This window comes from Microcaecilia unicolor, chromosome 13 (genome assembly GCF_901765095.1).
Source record: "Microcaecilia unicolor chromosome 13, aMicUni1.1, whole genome shotgun sequence".
In the NCBI taxonomy this organism is placed as follows: domain Eukaryota; kingdom Metazoa; phylum Chordata; class Amphibia; order Gymnophiona; family Siphonopidae; genus Microcaecilia; species Microcaecilia unicolor.
Genome location: NC_044043.1, coordinates 71,076,799 through 71,094,538, shown reverse-complemented (window position 1 = coordinate 71,094,538; position 17,740 = coordinate 71,076,799). Strand labels below are relative to the sequence as shown.

Sequence of the window (17,740 nt, the reverse complement as noted above, 5' to 3'; positions counted from 1 at the left end):
GGTTATAATGCTACAGCCTTGACTGTGCTCCATATCCATTGCAGTTCTTGGTATTAGCCAGGAACAAATGGCATAACCAGCCCATAATTTGAGGAAATTTTATTTTTAATTGGTGTGTTTTGTCCTCAGGGTGTGCAAGGTGAATGCTTTGAGGATAGAAAATGGAACCCCCTTCCCCAGAAAACTGCAGTAATTTAGTTCAAGTAAAATTAAAACTCAATATATGTACAATCTTTGTCAAACACATGGTTTTGTTGGCTCTGCAATTGCCTTCTGTATCATGAGATGTGGCATACTCCTTGTATACTCTTCTAAGTTTTCCTATTCTGTATTTATTTAATGTTTGTAAGCCACATTGTACCTGCATGAGTAGGAAAATGTGGGATATAAGTGAACAATAAATAAATATACATTATGAACAGCAGGAGGGCTAGAAAACACATAAGGACATGGGTCAGACCAGTGGTCCATCTAGCCCACTATCCTGTTTTCCAAACAGTGGCCAAGCCAGGTCAAAAGTACCTGGCAGAAACCCAAATTGTGGCAACACTCCATACTACAAATTCCAGGGCACAGTTGCTTCCCATGTCTGTCTCAATAGCATCCTTACTCAGCCACCAAAGAGAGCAGGCACACTGCAGAAATCAGCATAACTATGAAGCCTATTACAGAAAGGAGAAGGCCATTAAGTCAGGATTAGGCAGCCAGCTAGCAAACCAATCCCTATGGTAGAGTGCTGAATACTAGAATATAGGTTTCATAGGTCTTCAAGTTTTTGCTCAGTCTTCCCACTATTATCAGTCAAATTAAAGCAATTCATCCCCTCAAATTCCTCACACCCATGATCAGCCCTAATGAACAAATAATGGCAGGCAGTTTTGGATAACCACTTTCCTCAAACTGGGTTTCCTGGGTCAAGGCTGTAATGAGAGGTAATTAATATATATCTTCTAATTCAGCATTTTCCTATAGTTCAAGAACAAGTTTGTGTTCCAAGCTTAAAGGAGGAACTAATCTACAGGATATTTATTTATTTTTGTTAAATTTGTACCCCACACTTACCCACTCATAGCAGGTTCAATGCGGCTTACATATTATATACAGGTACTTATTTGTACCTGGGGCAATGGAGGGTTAAGTGACTTGCCCAGAGTCACAAGGAGCAGCCTGTACCTGCAGTGGGAATCGAACCCAGTTCCCCAGGACCAAAGTCCACCACGCTAACCACTAGGCCACTCCTCCATATATTCAAATATAAACCCATCTGAATATAAACATTTCCCCCCATTTTTTAGGAGAAAAATATTAACTCTAATATAAACCAAGGGTTTATATTCCAGCATTCCTCCCCTATGGTGTCTGGCATTCCTACCATTCCCTCCCTCCTGGTAATGTCCCACCTCCTCCACCAGTGCTGCTGCCACACACCCCTCTCCTGAACAGACACAACTTGCACTTAATTCCTCCCGTCCCCCTCAGGCCTATCATACCTCTCTGGTGGTCTAATGGCACATTGGGGCAAGAGCAATCCCCACTTGCTCCTGCCCATGCTGGCTCCGTGGTAAAAATGGCTACCAGTTGGCAATCACTTTTTTTTTTTTTTTTTTTGTACCTTTGATATTCATGCTGGACCTCCAGTGCCAGTTCCGCCTGAGAGGGGGAGTGAGGAAGACAAGGCTGTGATTACAGACTGCATCAACAAAAAAATGAAACTTTCTTATTCTCATAAAATACTGCTTTTCCCAAATTGTACATCCAAACATACATAAGGTTTCATCCTGTCAAAGAATATAACTGCACTTCCAGGAACAAGTCAATAAATCCTTCACTTGCAAGGAAGTACTGCTATCCACATGCCCTCCTAAAAAGGCTTTGACCAATGCAGACTGGGCATCTTCAGGCTGTGCCCACAAGTAGAAGTGTTTAAAGTCTGGGTGACCATGCTAGAATTTCTTGTGCTCTCGCGTTCAGCATGCTACTCCCTAATCCAGAAACTTTCACCTCTGGATGAGGAAAGTGGGTAAGATTTAGTCACAATGCAGCATCTGTTGTAGTAGCCATGTCCCCTCACCTCCCCCCCCCCCCCCTCTCTTATCAGGTGCTATCTTGTGTCAGGTTCTCACTTCAGCTGGGCAGCAAGGAGAAGAGAGAGAGTCTATTGAAGTGAGTAAACAAAATAAGGAACAGACAAAAGATTCAAGACACCTTATCCTCATAAGCAAGCAGAGAAGTGGGTACGACGGTGCCTCAATCAGAATGTGCAACCACACACCCTTGATACATTTATGTGAATTCTCTTCATGGGCCATATTATTCCACCAAGAGAATATGATCCTCTCGTTACTAACATGTGGCCATCTTAAATCAGACAATCTCCCCTAACAGAAACTGCAAAGCAGTATTACCACTAGTCAAGAGTGCCACTTAGCAAGCAGCTCCAGTGACTTTTGACGCAACATCTTATTACTAGGACTTGTAAATCTAAATCTCATCAAATTTTTTTTGCCATTCATCAGACGCTTTTTACAAACAGCTTTTCTCAAGGTATTTCCCATATTCACGCTTACCCAACTGGTGGGTCCATCAAACAGATGCTGGATTCTGAATGTGACAAAAACGGCAACAAATTGATGGCTGTTGGAACTTGGGGGACTCCTTGCCCTTATCTCGACTCTTAGATTTCAGAGCCCAAGGTGTGAGGAAATAAACACACAACACAGGTTACAGTTAAAACTAAAGCCAGCTTCAGGAGAGACTAATGCAGCCACAACATCTCCGTTAACTGAGCTGCTTTTATTAGCAAATTTCAGAATACAGACTTATTCTTTGGCATGATAACATAATTGACAAGCAACACACTTTCCTTTCTCAGTCCCTGTTTGTTCCATCAATAGGTACACCATATCATGTTGGCCCACACGTCTTTTTTTTTTTTTGGCATCGCTCCAGACAATTTTTCTCAGTTTCTTTCAGGCCTAGGTTTTAAGACCTTTTGCTAGTATATTTGGTTCAACAGACAATTAACCTAAGCCAAGCATTCACAGTTCATTCTTCAAGGCCACTGTTTTCAGCCTCAGAAATACTTTCTTCATTATATGACTGACACAGACTTCCCATTTCACCCTTATTCCCTGCTAGACCCCAATTCTCTAGTTCTCCCTACAACAAATGTTCACCGTCTGCCTGTTGTGTACTTCATGGCTCTAATCAAATCTGATGAGTAAATTCATACATTCTTCTTTGTATATAGCATATTAACTCACATTTTAATTAATTTACTGAATTTTTAATTCATTTGCTTCTTCAAACCACTCTATTCCATTGGAACTAGGTTGACCATTATTCCCCTCCACAGGAGGCTTATCAACAATCCACATAGTGCTTTTTTGTTCATGCAATGTATTGGTTAAAGCCAAAATAATGCTTAATATTTTTACTACTGCATTTAAGATTAACAAATTTTTAAGAACATCATAAATTTGATATTGTTGAATCTTTGTACAACAGAAAAAGAATTGAATTAATGCACCTCTCACAGCATGATGTTTTCAATCAAGTAGTGTGGCTGTCAGGTTAGTCTGGTTTGTTCATGCACATGCCAAACTGAGCACATCCCCTCTTGAACATGGTACATATACCTGAATGCACTAAGGGCCTCTTTTATCAAGCTGCGCACTAGAGGCCCCTGGTGCGGCAATGTTGACAAAGCCCATTCACTTTGAATGGGCTCCATCGGCATTGCCTTGCGGCTTGATAAAATTATCCATTTAGGGCCTCTCATTTGGCATTCCTTAGGATTTGGTTTCCACGAAGAAGAAACTCTTTTGGTGAGGATATTTTGTATGACCAGAATTTAGATTGAGCTTTGAAGATTCTCTCCCTTGCCATGCTGAATGGAGTGCATTTTCTTCAAGATCTTAATTTAATTTCCGATAACAAAACATTTGGGTCTGTGTTTGGAAATTGAAATTTGAATATAGGGTCTGTCTTGGAGATATTGAGTCCAAGGAATTTTGAAAGGTCTTCTACAATCACAAATAAGCAAATTTGTTCCCAGCTCAGCAGTCATACCAACTCATGCTGTAGCTCATGTAACATTTTAGCATTGTATGATGATTTCTTTGGATTTCCTTTACATCCCACTCTGCACAGACAGCACACAAAAATAAAATAACTTCATTACAGTTGTATGACAGATTTTCTTTGTAATTCCTCCCACCATTTCCTTCCCTGTATCTCCTCTTAATACACCTCCTTCACTATCGCCTGCCTTTCTTCCCCAGTCTTCTCTCACACACGCGGTCAGATATCTGGTTGTTTCCTTTCCTTCCTCCTTCTCTGCCTCTTTCTCAAACTTCATTTTTATTCCTTACCTAGAATCGGACCTTGTTTATTCTTTTCAGGCTGCTGCTGCCTCCCTGGTATTGCCAGTAGCTCTCGATTTCTGCCAAGGGTTGGGAGGAGAAACTTATTGCAGGGTGGAGACAACCATATGAGCAGTCTGAAAGATGAAGTAACCTAGGACGAAAGGGAGATGGGCGTACTCAACACAAATCTGCAATGACAGAAACGAGGTAAGGTGGAGTGCTAAGCCCAAACCAGTGATAACAGGCGCAAGGAAGATGTGCCTAGGTCAGGCAGGTAGCTGGCCTGTAGCCAGTGGTTAACAAAAGAAAGTACAGATGGGGCTCTAGGTCATTGGGCATTTTTCCATGACTATCGAGTGAAATAGCAGGAGCTGTAACTTCCTGTTTATGTGCTCTTCCATGGCCATGTGTGTAAATCTGTGATAAATACTGAACAGTGTAACCTGTTTTATTAGTAGCTTTGGTGCTAATTAGAAGCTCATATGGAACATTTTTGTTTTTCTAGTGTAGTAGATGCCTGTAGTTCTAGTATACTTTTGGTTCTTGACTATACCAATGCATGTATCAAAAATGCACATTTTATTTAATGAATATGGTGTAGCCAGCTTTTCATGTCTTGAATGTTTTTAGGGTTATGATCCATCACTTCAGTGACAAATTCCTTTTTGCAAGATGTATCATCTTTTTGTCTTGCACAGTGGCCTGACCAAGGAGGCTACTGAGACAGCTTCTTGTGAGCCATGAGGCGGGTCCCCTCTGCCTTATAGGTAACTGCACAGGCTGAAGCAAGAGCTGTGGTCCCAGAATACATTTTCAGAGCATGAGGGGGGACATAGGATGAAGGTGAAAGGAGTAATCTAAGGAAATATTTCTTTATGGAAATGGTGGTAGATGCATGGAATGGCCTCCCAGCAGAAGTAGCGGACAAGATTGTATCTGAAGTCTAGAAAATGCGTGACAAGCACCAAACATCTCAAGAGAGAGGAAGGAATTAGAAAGCTTAGGGTATGATTGGGCAGACTGGATAGCTTTTATCTGCCATCATTTTCTGTTTTTGTTTCTTTATAATGTAACTTTTAAGTTCTGGTGGAAATGTTTGACCCACCTTTGTTTAAGAAATGATTAAAAAAAAAATACGTAACACATTCTTGATATTTAAAAGGCCCATCAGCCTCCACCCATTTACTTAGGCTATCATATTCAACTGAACATAAGATAAAATTACACAATGTCCTTTTCCATGTTGAAAGTGCATCATCTGTATGAACTCAGTCAAGCTGCAATTTTTCAGAAGCTGTTTAGAGACTAGTACAGCTCATGAACTCGGGGACAGAGGATACTGGAAAGTGAAATAGATTTCAGAAAAAAATATCCACACTCACTGAGAAAATCCATTCAATGTTACTATGATCAAGTTGAACTGAGAGGATACGTATGATAGCAAGTATCTTAAAGTAGTAACACTACAATATCTTCAGAGTATCAGTTGACTGGTTTCTTGCCTGCCTTACGTTTCTCTTATGGTCTTACTCCTAAATCTCTTCTCCCCCTCAGGCTATTTTTATGCTTTGGGGAAATGGTAATGTGCTCTTCTTATTACAGCTGTATGGTTTTCTTTTTTGTGTAGTGTGGAGATGGATAGTGGGAGGGGTGGGTGAGGTGGTGGTAATTGAGCAGGATGGGTCATGTAGAAATGGGAATTAGGCAGATGTGGTGTGGGTGTGGATACAGATTATAGGAGGGGTTGTGATTATAGAGGTGCCTAGAATAATGAGACATCCTGCTAGTACCAAATCTTTAGACTTATGAGTAACATCTATACCAGCCAAAAACTAATGCTGAGAATAAGAAAATTTGAGCAAGACAGCTTACTTCCCTACTTTTAGTGCCAGTAGTAAAGAATCACAATGCCACTACTTTGGGAAATCTGAAGGTCTCTGCAATTTAGTTTGTTTCCTTTGATGAGATTTTCACACAGAGGAAACATAATCCATTTACCTCTTTGAAAACAAAAGAGTGAATTTTATCTATTTACAGATCTCTAGCCCACACAATCTACCTTCTCCGTGGGATACAAACCTAAAATGCTTAAAACCAAAAATAAAACAAAGATAGTAACATTAAAATACAATAATCAAACCTACCTCAATAGCCTATTAAAATATCAGAACATACAAATAATCTTAAATCATCACCAATGCATATTGAAACAGTCTTCAAACTTCTTTTAAAAGTTTCAAGATTTTAACTGCTCTTATGATGGCAATGAATTCCATAATTTTGGGCCAGCAATATAGACTATAGAGGACTTACTCCTCTACTTTGGCAACACAAAATGATACAATAGGTCCGTAATGGTAGATCTTAAAGCCCTCGAAGGCTGGCACAAATGAGACTTGTAGCAATTACCACAAGCACATTACTATTCAACACTTATTAAAAATCAATGGTAAGATCTATTGCATATTCCATTTGATAGGTAGCCAATGGAATCGGATAAAAATGGGAGAATACTCATTGAAATTCTTCTGCTCATTCGAGCAGTAGCACTATGTGCTACTTGCAAAGCTGTCAAATCATGTTTAGGTATGCCAAGAAAAAAAAGCTCTCAGGAATTAAAATGAGGGAAAAAAAATCGGACCCTGGATTACAGTCCTAAAATTGGATTTTCAACAGTTTTCTAAGAACTAGATCCTACCTTGTCAAGATGTCCAATGACTTTTCTGCCTTTGGATCCCTGAATGCGGGGTCCCTCAGGGTTTCCCTGATATCACCAATATCATTCAATGTCATGATGGCTCCACTTGTCAATAAACCGGGAAAAAATTGGTTTAAACCCATTCATTATACACAGATGATGTCACCATATACATACCTTTTTAACAACAGCATCACAGAGATACTGGATAAGGCCAATAAAAGACTTGACCTCATGGAAAACTGGGCTACAATTGTAAAACTTGAACTGAGACAAAACCAAACTCCTGATTTTACCCAACCAGCACAATCCCACTACTTACCAAAACCTCATAATAGATCAACATCCTTACACAATTGAAACACACATAAAAATACTAGGACATTCTCGATAAATATCTAACCCTTAAAGACCAAGTTGCTGCAATCACGTCAAAAAGCTTCAAAGCACTATGAAAACAACCTATTTCCCCAGACAATCATTCTGTCTTATAGTACAGATGCTGATCTTGTCCCAACTAGACTACTGTAATGCAGCATATGTAGGCTGCAAAGAAAACCTACTATGATCATTGCAGACCGTCCAAAACATAGCAGCGAGATTGATATTCAAAAAGTTGAAATAATATAGAGCAACCCCACTAATAATGCTACATTGGCTCGCGCCCAAGGCCAGACTATTTTTCAAAACCAGCACAATCATCTTCAAAATACTACTTGGCATGTCACCGGACTACATTATAGACATGATCAAACTATCACCAAGAAATGTTAACCCAGGAACCGGAGGTTACCTACTACTGATGCATCAGCCTGAGCAGGTGCGGTTACGCTGAATTATTGAAGCGAAGCCTCAGAGGACATGTTCTACTGTACTATTTAACAGTGGTTTGCTACCAAAGTGAGCACCATTGTGACCCCTAAGGCACACGTTTGATTAGGCCGTGTCCGGTCCCTTTGTCTAACCAGCAACTAGTGTCTTTAAGCACCTCTTCCTGTGTTGGAGTGTCTATTGACCAGTTGCTCCTGCCTCCACCCTGCCTGACCCTGTGCAGGCCATCCTGGGATGCACTGCATAGGGTCAGTCTGCCAAATAAGGGAATTCTTCCGTTATTTTGTCATCTGTCGTGACTACCAAATAAGGGGAAAAACTCACTTATTTGTCACAATTTGAGGGGCATAATCGAATGTCGTCGGCGATCTATTTTGGTGGTGGCGCAACAGCTGGCTGGAACCGTATTATCGAAAAAGATGACCGGCCATCTTTTTTTTAAATAATACGGTTTAGCCTGGCCAAATGCCAGAGTTCTCCGGGTTTGAGATCGCAGGTTTTATTTTGCAGCGATAATGGAAAAAAATGCCGGCCATATCAAACCCGACAAAATCCAAAGCATTTGGAAATGGGAGGAGCCAGCATTTGTAGTGCACTGGTCCCCCTGACATGCCAGGACACCAACCGGGCACCCCAGGGGGCACTTCTAAAAATGTTTAAAAAATATACGCATAGCTCCCTTGCCTTGGGTGCTGAGCCCCCAAACCCACTCCCCACAACTCTATACCATTACCATAGCCCTCATGGGTGAAGGGGGGCACCTACATGTGGGTACAGTGGGTTTTTTTGGGGGGGGGGGTTTGGAGGGCTCAAGGCTTAGCACCACAAGTGTAACAGGTAGGGGGGGGGGGGGGGATGGACCTGGTCTACCTACCTGAAGTGCACTGCACCCATTAAAAACTGCTCCAGGGACTTGCATACTGCTGTCAGGGAGCTGGGTATGACATTTGAGGCTGGCAAAAAAAGGTTTTTATTTTTTTTAGTGTGGGAGGGGGTTGGTGACCACTGGGGGAGCATGGGGAGGGCATCCCCCATTCCCTCTGGTGGTCATCTGGTCAGTTGGGGCACCTTTTTGAGGCTTGGTCGTGAAAATAAAAGGACCAAGTAAACCCGACGAAATACTGATTAACACCACTTTTTTTTTCCATTATCCGCAAAAGCTGACCATCTGGTAGCCACACCCATGGCCGCCCATGTCCCGCCTTCGCTACGCCGCCGACACGCCCCTTGAACTTTCGCCAGCATGGCGACAGGAAAGCAGCAATGGTGGCAAAAAAAGCCGCTTTCAATTATACCGATTTCACTGCTTTGGAGAGATCGCCGGCCATCTCCCGATTTATGTTGGAAGACTGCCGTGATCACTTTTGAAAATAAGCCTGTTTGTGTCCCAGGATGCTCTACACAGAGTAAAGTCACCGCTATTTTGGAAGATGGTGCAGAGGTAGGAGCGAGTGGGCATCACTGCTGCCTCATCTTCTAGGTACATGAGGGGATGCATCTATTTTTTTTTTTGGGGGGGGGGGGGGGGGGGTCCACTAGATTATTAGGGCTACTTTTATTGGGTGTTAAAGGAAACCCAGGGGGGGGGGGGGAGCCAACTAGACTACCAGGGATTTTTTGGGTATTGTTGGAGGGCAGGATCATGGATGGATCCTTTCTGGGGTGGTGGATTGAGAGATAGGGAGGTGGAGGTGATCCTTTATGAGGCCACATGCTTTTTAAAAAAATTGCCTTCCTGTCAAAACGATTAACCATTCACACGCTGACAGGAAAGGAGACTTTTTTTTCCATTGTATTCCGCAGTGGGTGCTGTTTTTTCTCACTATGCACACGTTTTAGCACAGTTGAAATTTGCATGCTATTAGTTTACTAAATTGAGGAGCTTTCAGCTTACTTTAGAAGCTTTGCATAGCTCTAATGCAAACCTTCTTCCCCAGTGCTTTATTACCCTCTGCCTTTGGATAATAAGGAAGTTGTTTTTGATAGCAGAGCCCTGTCTGATAAGAAGCAGAAGAGAATAACAGGTGGGGATGGGTAAGATCTCTAGTTCAATTCCCACTGCAGCTCCTTGTGACTCTAGGCAAGCCACTTAACCCTTCATTGCCCCAGGTACAAATAAGTACCTGTATATATACTATGTACAGCTTTGAATGTAGTTGCAAAAACACAGAAAGGTGGTATATCAAGGCCCTTTCACTTTGATCTTGGCAACCTAGGTTCGATTCCCACTGCAGCTCCCTGTGACGTTGGGCAAGTCACTTAACCCTCCATTGCCCCAGGTCTAAAAACTCAGATTGTGAGGCCTCTACGGACAGAAATGTACCTGCATATAATGTGTACAGCACTGCGTATGTCTAGTAGCATTATAGGAATGAACAGTAAGAATAGTATAAGCAGTACAAGAAATGTTGCAGGACCAGATGAGAGAATTGAGGAGAAAAGGTTTTGCTCCTCACTCCGAGCATATAGTGGAGTCAGAAATTCTAGGGTTAAAACTTATCCTTTTTAGACCTCAACTTCCTAAAGCATGTGATAGCTGAGATCCCTAGGAGGGGTCTTTTAGACCTTTTCAATCCTTGTACCTTCCCTGTTCAGCCCCAACTCTTCCTCTTTTCATGGGGTTCTTCTGCAGCCATCTCTGATTCTTCGGTCTTTCCTAATTCTTTTTTATATAGGACTGAAGATTCTGAATTTTCATCCAGTACATCATGCTGTCTCTACACTTGTTTAGTTCTTACACTACCCCTTATCTCCTCACCAGCCTGCAAGAGCTTCCCTGATCTGTCTTGCTCTATTACACCCAGTAAATTAAGTCTGTGTAGAAGATAATTGTGGTTGAACTAGAAAATGCTGCTCACTTGTGCCTGCTAAAGTTTATGAAATTCAACTGAAACCTTGAACCTCTTAGCCTGCTTATGATTTACAACCCTAAGACCTGCTGGATGGTACTGCATATCCCTCATGGTCAAACTGTTGTTACTGTTCACATACTATATTACATGCTACTGCTTTGACTATCTTTTCTAAGACTGTCCCAAAATTAGAGAGGAGCCTCAGAAATTCAGAGAAGAACTTGAGCCTCTTATAAATTGTTAAAATTCCACTTGGGTAGATATGAAACAGTGGTTGACCATGTTAATGCCCTTAGAAGTAGTTGCATGGCTTAAGAAAGAGGCAGAGTGGCCAAACACAGGCCTCACCCCTCTTCTCCTACTAATGAATTACCAGGTATGAGAACAAAACTTTTATATACTATTGAAAAGGTATGTCCCAAAAAGGCAGACTGGGCTAAGATCAATAATTGTAAACAGAATAAGAACATAAGCATTGGCATACCAAAGGTCCATCTAGCCCAGTATCCTGTTTCCAACAGTGGCCAATCCATGTTAGAAGTACCTGGCAAGATCCCAGAACAGATTTTATGCTGCCTATCCTAGAAATAAGCAGTGGATTTTTCCAAGTCCATCTTAATAATGGCTTATGGACTTTTCTTTTAGGAACTTATCTAAACCATTTTTTTAAACCCTGCCTAAGCTAACTTGACTAAAAGATGCAGAAACGAATGCAAAAGAAGCAACGGGGGCTGCACTTCTACAGCGTCTGTTACCTAAAGCTCAAGAACTATTACAATCTCCCGCCAGGCTGAAGGTTTAGACCAGGAGTGGGCAACCTTTATACACAGAGGACTGTATGAATGTCAGTACTATCCCTGGTGGGCCACAACGTTACTTAATGTCAGAATTGGAAATGCACAGAGCTTCATGGCCCTTCTGTGATAGATAAGTAAAAATTCAACTAAAAATGATGGAAGCAAACTGCTAGAATGGCCATTCTGCAAATATTTGCAAAATGCAGTATTTAAAATTGCCTTAAGTGGCCAGGTGTATCACTTAAATGGATAAATGCATAAAAGTCTTATCGTTGGGGTCCTTTTACTAAGCTGCGGCAAAAGGGGGCCTGCGCTGGTGTTAGCGTATGTTTTTTGACATGTGCTGAGGCCCCCTTGTACTGCAACGAGTAAAAGGCTGGGTTAAAAAAAAAAAAAAGAAATGGCAGTGCGGCAAATGAAGCACTTGCCGTGCGGCCATTTCGGGGGGAGGAGGGGGAGAGCACTTACCTCCACCCATTGAGGTGGTGGTAAGGGCTCCTGCGCTAACCCAGCGGTAACTGAGCAGTATGCGGCACTGCCCGATAACCGATGGGTAAACACCACTGCTATAAAAATAAAAATATTTTTGTATCGCAGGAAATGGTGCATGCACGGGATGGGAACTACTGCCAAGCTGCTGCAGTAGCCCGGTAGTACTGGTTTAGCTAGGGTAAGAAAGGTCCTTTGTGCTTCAATACTGAGTTGTTTCAAGTGTGACGTAGGGATGCAATGGGAAGATCTGGGCTTTCCGCCTCAGTATTGTCTTCTCAGGTGTGATGTGGGAATTCACCTAGCTAACAGGACTCTTCCACAGCTCTGAGTAGTTCACCTCTCTCAACAGACACTGCTTACGTCTTCCCTTGGTACCACCAGGTTCATCTGTAATCGGAATCCATAGGACTCTTCTCTCAGATCCCTTAGATACTACCTCCCTTTTTTTCTGAAGGTTCTTAGCTAGATGAAACCTAGACGACTTGAAGGTGGACTGGAACCTGAAGTGGTCTGGTAGGTCACATAAAATACAGCACCCAGTAACTCCTTTTTTGGATGACTACATAGAAACATACTGGTCAGCGTTTTTTTTGAATGTAGTAACTGCTACTGGCTAAATTAGACCCAGATATTCAATGGCAGGCCATGTGCAGGTACCATCATTGAATATCCAGGTGTAACTGAACATGTCTTGACTGCCAGAGCTTATGTAGGCCTAGGCTGAATAGCAGTTAGGATTTAAAAAGGAGATATTTAATGCCCCCCTCCCCGCTTCCAATCCCTCACCACAAATTGACCCACTCTCCTAAAAATCCTCCCTGGAAAAGGCCCCTACCTTGCGAACCCCCCCCCCCCCCCCCCCGACCACACACATCCTAGCAGGACTCCCAGGCCTACCTTAACAACCCTGGTGGTGGAGCGGTAGTTTGGGCAGGAGTGAACCCCACTCGCTTCTGCCCTTGGTTGAAAAATGGCCACTGCAACCTCCAGTGGTAGTTTTGTGGTACTGTCACTAGAAGTCAGCCCCTAGCGGTAGTACTGTGAGACTGCCAATAGAGGTTGCAGTGGCCATTTTTTTTTTTTATTTGGAGCTGCCAGGGACAATAGTGAATGGGATTTGCTTCTGCCCAGATCACCAGGGCTGTTAAGGTGTGACCGGTGTGAGGGCCCTGGAAGAATCCTTTTCCAGGGGGTTCAGGTCATATGAGGGGCATCTCTTGGTGTGGGTTGGGAAGGGTCTGGGACCCTATTGGAGGGGAGGGGAGATGAGCTACATCTTCAGGCCACTACCTGCAAGTGATGCATGTGCTGACTGATATTCTGTGCCAGCACCCACACAGGTAAGCACACAAAGTTAGAACAGCCTTCTATGCAGTCCTAGCTGCCTTCGCAGGCACTGGTACTGAATATCACCAGTACCTGCATTCCTGCTGGCTCCTCCCCAACTCTGCTCCCAGACCGCCTTCTAGAGGCTGGATTTGACATGGTTGGTTAGCGCCAATATTCAGCAGCACTGCCCGGTTAAGTGCTGCTGAATATTGGTGGCTGATCCACTCAGCATGGTTTAAGCCTTTCCTGTCTGCTTAATCCATGGTGAATATTGACCCCACTGAAAATAATGGCAGATAATGACCACGTGGCCTATCCATTTGTCCATCCCTACTATTTACTATCCGTTCCTCTCCCTTAAGAGATCCTGTGTGCTTGTCCTATGCTTTCTGATACAGTCTTTAATCTCCTCTACCTACACTTGTAAGTCATCCCATGTATCCACAACTCTTTCTTTAAAGGAGTCCTTGCTTAGATGATGCCTGAGTCTATCCCCCCTTCACCTTCATCCTATGCACCCTGGTTCCAGATCTTCCTTTCAGTTCCTCCTGTGAATTTAAGTGGCTTTATCATAGCTCCCCTCTCCCACCTTTCTTCCAGAGTATATATATTGAGATCTTTAACTCTGTTCCCATATGCTTTATGAGGCATACCACTAACCAGTTTAGTAGCCACCCTCTGAACTGATTTCATCCTGCTTGTATCTTTTTGAAAGTGCAGTCTTCAGACTTGTACACAGCAAGGCAGATGGTCTGCTAGATCCAACGTGAAGAACAAGAGGAAGCAGAGACTCAACTGGTGTAAAACCTCAAACTTCACCAGAACTGGTCAGAACGGATAGAATGAGTCAAATAACACTGGATTACAAAGATGTCCACATATTACATGAGAGAGAAAACAGACTTAAAGATCTCAATATGTATAATTGGGAAGAAAGGCAGGAAAGAGGAGACGGCTGAGGGGAGACATGATAGAGGTATATAAAAATAATGAGTGGAGTGGAACAGGTGGATGTGAAGCGTCTGTTTACGCTTTCCATACTAGGACTAGGGGGCATGCGATGAAACTACAGTGTAGTAAATTTAAAACAAATCGGAGAAAATTTTTCTTCACCCAATGCATAATTAAACTCTGGAATTCGTTGCCGGAGAACGTGGTGAAGGCGGTTAGCTTGGTAGAGTTTAAAAAGGGGTTAGACAGTTTCCTAAAGGACAAGTCCATAAACCACTACTAAATGGACTTGGGAAAAATCCACAATTCCAGGAATAACATGTACAGAATGTTTGTACGTTTGGGAAGCTTGCCAGGTGCCCTTGGCCTGGATTGGCCGCTGTCGTGGACAGGATGCTGGGCTCGATGGACCCTTGATCTTTTCCCAGTGTGGCATTACTTATGTACTTAAGTACTTATGTAATACTAGGAACAAACATAGCAACTAAAAACCAAACTGCAAAATCCCACTTCCATGTATTCTGGTGAAGTTTGACGTTTTACACCAGCTGGTTACACTCTCTCTTTTGTTTTCCCTATGCACCCAAGCATCCTTCTGGCTTTTGCCATCACCTTTTGTACCTGTTTGGCCACCTTAAGATCATCAAAATACAATCACCCCCCCCCCCCCCCAAGTCCCATGCTTCTTTCATGCACAGAAGTACTTCAGTCCCTATACTGTATCACTCTCAAGGAAGCAGTATGGCATAGGGGGGTGAAGAACAGCTCTTGGGTGTTGTTATCTGATTATCTTAAAGTGGCAATACAAAAGGCCACAGCACAACTCAGATGGCTACTTGGGTGCACAGGGAGAAGAACGACCAGTAGGAAAAAGGAGGTGATAGTGCTTCTGTATAAGTCTGTGGTTGGCCCCAGAGTACTGTGCACAATTCTGGAGATGCCACCTTCAAAAAAATATAAACAGGATGAAATCGGTCCAAATGGCAGCTAGTAAAATGGCCAGTGGTCTTCATCATAAAGCATATAGGAACAGACTTAAAGATCTCAATATGTATAATTGGGAAGAAAAGCAGGAAAGAGGAGATATTATAGAGACTTTTAAATGCCTCTTTGGTATAAATGCATAGGAGGCAGGCCTCTTTCAATCGAAGGGAAACTCTGGAACAAGGAGGCATAGGATGAAGGCCCACCCAAAATTGTGGCACTCTTGCTGTGGCTGGCAGAGATCCCTATGCCCCACCAGCTGAAGATTTCCTTCTCCTTGGGCAGCCAGCGCTCTTCCAAACAACACCCCACAGCACTTGCCTTGAGCCAACGATGACATCAGGCCCTCTGCACATGCTCAGTTGTTAGCCTACTGTATTTATTGTTTTAGACTCCTGAGGCAGGGCTGTGGCCGAAACACAGTACTGTGTCAAGTCATCGAATAAAAGTGCTACCTTGTAGACTTGTATCCCGTTTCCCTGGAGTCATTGGTCCACTTCCCACTCTCTCTCTATTCTTCAGCTTTTACGCATGCACAGCAGTGTCAGCTCAAGGCAGCTGGGGGAGTTTGGGGATCCTCAAATGATCAGGTATTTAATATTTTGGGTTGACTGGCAGGCAGAAAGGGGCAGAGCCGGGGGGGAGACAGGCAGAAAGGGGCAGAGCCAGGGGGAGGACGACAAATTCCGTGTTCACATACCTTGGGATCAGGCCCTCCCAAAATCAGTCATCTGGTTACACCCCCTGTAATTAATAGGGTAATAAAGAAGCAGGATTCAAAGTCGAACATCTAGACAGATTAACATATTAGGAGCAAACATAACAAGTTTATACTTAAGTCTAGCATTTGATAAATGGTTTTGAGAAGTAAGGCTGCCACCATCAAAAGAGATACTATCAAAATACTATAAGGCATTCTACTTATTATGTCCAAAAGAACACAACTGGTATACTCAAAATAAAAAAGTAGAAAAGTTAATGCCACCAAGTACTATTCTAGTTGAATATCAAGGACGTCTCATACAGTCACATTTGGCTGTACATACAAAAAAATACTTTGTCTTCCAGCCGTGACAATCTTTAATCATTGACGACCCCCACCATCCAATTTTTATAAGTATTTTTTATACAAAAATATTAATGTGAAAGTACTTGGGACACACACTTTAAAACAGTAGGAAGGCTTCTGTTTTCACCACCACTATTTGTGCTGTATTATGTGAAAACTCTGGCATTTAACAACTACATGAGACTTTATCACTTATCTGCATGCGTATTGAGGAGCGTCCAGGAACCTTTATTATAAAAAGAGAAGCACAAGATTGCACGAGGAGAGCAGCAGTAGTTACTGCCTTAAAAAAAATTAAAAAAAAGGTAAACCACTAATCTAAAACAAAAATATCCCTCTCTAAACCACTGGTAGTGATAACACAATTGCTAATACAAACCAGGGTTGCTTCAACTTAACTCTACTATTCTCAAGGATATAAATCGAGAGCCTAAAAAGTTTTTTTTTTATTTGGTATTAAAGCAATGTGCTTAATATACTGAAACTCAAAACATTTTTATGCGAAAGGAGATATTCTCAGAGGTTGTACTCACCCAAGCGGACAATCCACTTGCATAGGCTGTTCCTACAGTGTGGATGGGTTTCGCTATCATGGAATGTCTCCAAATATATAACAAACACCCGTGAGCAAACCTTTGCTCTCAATAAATGAAATACTGACCTCTCCAAAGTAGTGTACATATATGTTAATTATAGACATTAACAGGCTCTCAATTTTTATCCCAATTTAAACTAAGAACTATATCTCATACACGGTTATACAACCAAAGAATGTGCTTGAAGAGCCTGAAGCCTAACTCATTGCAGCTGCTAAGTATAGTTTCTCATTCTCTCTTGTTGGTTTGTAAACTAACACTATTCAACATACATGTTAAATATTGAACCCAATCTAGAGCATTAGAAACTGATATACCAGCATTGTACATATACCACTAATCAACATTTTTCTTAACTTACTACTACTACTACTATTTAGCATTTCTATAGCGCTACAAGGCGTATGCAGCGCTGCACAAACATAGAAGAAAGACAGTCCCTGCTCAAAGAGCTTACAATCTAATAGACAAAAAATAAAGTAATCAAATCAATTAATGTGTACAGGAAGGAGGAGAGGAGGGTAGGTGGAGGCGAGTGGTTACGTTATGAGTCAAAAGCAATGTTAAAGAGGTGGGCTTTCAGTCTAGATTTAAAGGTGGCCAAGGATGGGGCAAGACGTAGGGGCTCAGGAAGTTTATTCCAGGCGTAGGGTGCAGCCAGACAGAAGACGCGAAGTCTGGAGCTGGCAGTAGTGGAGATGGGAACAGATAAGAAGGATTTATCCATGGAGCGGAGTGCACGGGAAGGGGTGTAGGGAAGGACGAGTGTGGAGA

The 17,740-nt window shown here is 42.4% G+C and overlaps 1 long non-coding RNA gene across 2 annotated transcripts; it reads right to left on the bottom strand.

Moving 5' to 3' along the window:
- Window positions 1–1,594: 1,594 nt before the first annotated feature.
- On the bottom strand, window positions 1,595–16,941 carry LOC115456611. Of its 2 annotated transcripts, XR_003939894.1 has the most exons (4): window positions 16,904–16,941; window positions 4,374–4,518; window positions 2,568–2,673; window positions 1,595–1,650 (listed from the first exon to the last, which is right to left on the bottom strand). It is a non-coding gene; the product is annotated as an uncharacterized LOC115456611 (long non-coding RNA). The 2 variants fall into 2 exon arrangements; XR_003939893.1 differs by lacking the exon at window positions 16,904–16,941 and having other exon boundaries at window positions 4,374–4,830.
- Window positions 16,942–17,740: the final 799 nt, after the last annotated feature.